The 2,992-nt window shown below is 41.9% G+C and overlaps 1 pseudogene; it reads right to left on the bottom strand.

Annotated features, from left to right (window-relative positions):
* Nucleotides 1-2,610: 2,610 nt before the first annotated feature.
* Nucleotides 2,611-2,728, bottom strand: LOC126211753 (5S ribosomal RNA; annotated as a pseudogene).
* Between the last annotated feature and the right edge of the window lie 264 nt (nucleotides 2,729-2,992).

Below are 2,992 nucleotides of genomic sequence, written 5' to 3'. Positions count from 1 at the left end.
CTTCCCTGCCGTCTACGTATCTACTGGCCACATATTCTGCATGCGCTATACTCTGTGTTGAATACAGGTTGGCACGGGAGCGAAATTCGTGCTGGGACGCTTCAAGCAAGTGAGAAGACTGATAACTCGAGTTACTTTAATTGTGATATTTGCTTGACAGAATTTTCATTCCAGAAAACACACTCTTCGATGCATCAACACGTCCCCTGTATTGTCCTTTGCGTACAGTAGAATACAAAGTGAATGTAGTTTTTTAATTTTGTTGCTTTTAGGTCCATAGTCATCAGGAACTTTTTAAATCACAACATGGTTCCATAACCGGCTAAATTTGCAAACTTTATTTGTATTACTGCACTTAGGCTGTTGGTGATTTTTAAACACTTGTACTGAAGCAACACATGGTGCACATCAAATAGCATAACAGAAAAAAAGTTTAAGAATTATATACAGCCGTTTTAGGAAACTGCGCAGAGGAATAATCAAATAACCAAAAAGTTTTGTTTCACCTAACAGTCGTAGCAACGCCACAGCATTACAACTACCACCGCCATATCATAACAAAAGATCTGGCCGAGAACCCGGGAAATTTCTGGTCCTATGGAAAGCCGCTAAGCGGATCTAAGGCTTCTGTCCATGCAGTCACTCACTGACGTGTCTGGTGCGACAGTAGAAAACAGCAAAAGGAAAGCTGAAGTTTTAAATATTATGGTTAAGAAATCGTTCACACAGGAGAGTCGTTTAAACATACCGCCGTTTGACCATCGCATAGACTCCCATATGGATGACATAGTTGTAAGTATCCTTGGCGTAGAAAAACAACTGAAAAGGTTGTAAGCAAATAAGTCACAGGTCCAGACGGAATATCAATTCGGTTTTACAAAGCATTGGTCCCTCAGTTAGCTTACATTTATCGCGAATCGCTCGCCCAGCGCAAAATCAAAAGGGACTGGAAAAGTCGCAGGTGACTCCTGCACATAGGAAGGGACAAAGAACGGACCCACAAAATTGCAGATCAATATCCTGAACATCGACTTGCTGTAGATTTCTTGAATATATTCTCAGTTCGAATACATAAATTTCCTTGAGACCGAGAAACGTATACTGTATGGACGAGTCAGCACGGCTTTAGAAGGCATCGCTCATGCGAAACTCAACTTGCCCTTTTCCTCACATGACTTAATGCGAACTATGGATAAAAAGACAAATTCCATATTCTTAGATATCCGAAAAGCATTTGATACGGTGCCCCACTACAGACTGTTACCGAAGAAGAGAGTCTACAGAACAGGTTCCCAGATTTGTGAGTGGCTCGAAGAAGTAATACAACCCAATAGGTTGGCATGGACGGCGAGTGTTCATCAGAGACAAGGGTTAATCTACGAATGTTTGCTGATGACGCTGTTGTGTAAGGGAAGGTGTCGTGGAATGACTGTAGGAAGATACAGGATGACTTATTGTTAGAGCGGCTGGTCCCGGCGGAGATTCGAGTCCTCCCTCGGGCATGGGTGTGTGTGTGTTTGTCCATTTTTATTGTTAGAGAAAATTTTTAGTTGGTGCGAAGAATTTCAACTAGCTCTAAATGTACAAAAACGTAAGTTAAAGTTGATCAGCAGGAAAAACAAATCCACAATGTTCGAATACAGCGCTAGTAAGGTGCTGTCTGATACATTTATGTCGATAAAATGCCTGGACGTAAATCTGCATGACGCGAAATCCAGACTAGCCGGTAAATCAAACAAATCGTCTGCGAGAAAGCAATCTGTTTTCAATTTACGTATGCTACCTGACTGCAAAACAAATGACTCAGATTAAAATAATGGCTCTGAATACTGCTAATCTTTATCTTTAGTTTCGCAGACAACAATTGTATCAGGTGTGCCATTGTAATTAGACAGGAAATGAACATAAGAATTAACGCATCTGATTTTCTAATCAAACTGCTTAAAAATTCGCAAGATAGCACTTTAGTGAGGTCTTCTACTGGTACTGAGCCTCTGAACTGATACGACATTATTTTCACAAATACACTCTGAAAATCACTGTACTTGCAGTGGACATGAACAAAGATGATAATTAAATTTGTTGGCCTAACTGTGCGCACGGAAAGCTCGTCTGGTCTGCAGCTTGTTGCTATTAGGAATAATGAAGTGCGTGTCACAAATCAAATTTAATTTCCTTGCTTGTGATGTGTAGTGCAAGACGGTATCTTACGAATTTTCATAAAACTGCTTCTCAGTTCACAACTCGCGATGTGCAATGTGAGTATGCAAACAGAGTTATGAAAGTAAATGAAAATGGAGAACTAACCTTAAAGACTGACAAATGAGAACAAGGACTTCAAGTTTAACTATGCTTCATTAAGCCATGACAACAGCGTACACCTTTCATAAATTAATCACACCCAAGTACTCACTCCGTCTTCAGGCCACGAGTGGCCTACCGGGACCATCCGACTGCCGTGTCATCCTCGGTTGAGGATGCGGATAGGAAGGGCGTGGGGTCAGCACACCGCTCTCCCGGTCGTTATGATGGTATTCTTGACCGAAGCCGCTACTATTCGGTCGAGTAGCTCCTCAATGGGCATCACGAGGCTGAGTGCACCCCGAAAAATGGCAACAGCGCATGGCGGCCTGGATGGTCACCCATCCAAGTGCCGTCCACGCCCGACAGCGCTTAACTTCGGTGATCTCAGGGGAACCGGTGTATCCACTGCGGCAAGGCCGTTGCCAACACACCCAAGTAAGTTAGCAAAATATTTCTTAATAACTCTCCTGTGCACAATTGCTTTCCTTGAAACTTGTTTCAGCTATAACACAAGACCATATCTTGTATTATAAAATCCCTACAGCAAACTTCAGCCATACGCAATGTTCTAACAACGGGGAGCTACACAGTTACAAAATGTAAAAAACTGGATTACCTTAAAAGTTGACTATTGTCATTTTTCCTTCGATATAACCTCATTTACTCAATATCCTTCCTCAAATCATAT

Source organism: Schistocerca nitens, chromosome 1 (genome assembly GCF_023898315.1).
Source record: "Schistocerca nitens isolate TAMUIC-IGC-003100 chromosome 1, iqSchNite1.1, whole genome shotgun sequence".
In the NCBI taxonomy this organism is placed as follows: Eukaryota; Metazoa; Arthropoda; class Insecta; order Orthoptera; family Acrididae; genus Schistocerca; species Schistocerca nitens.
Note: the sequence above shows the minus strand (reverse complement) of the source record. Positions and strands in the feature narration are given on the sequence as shown.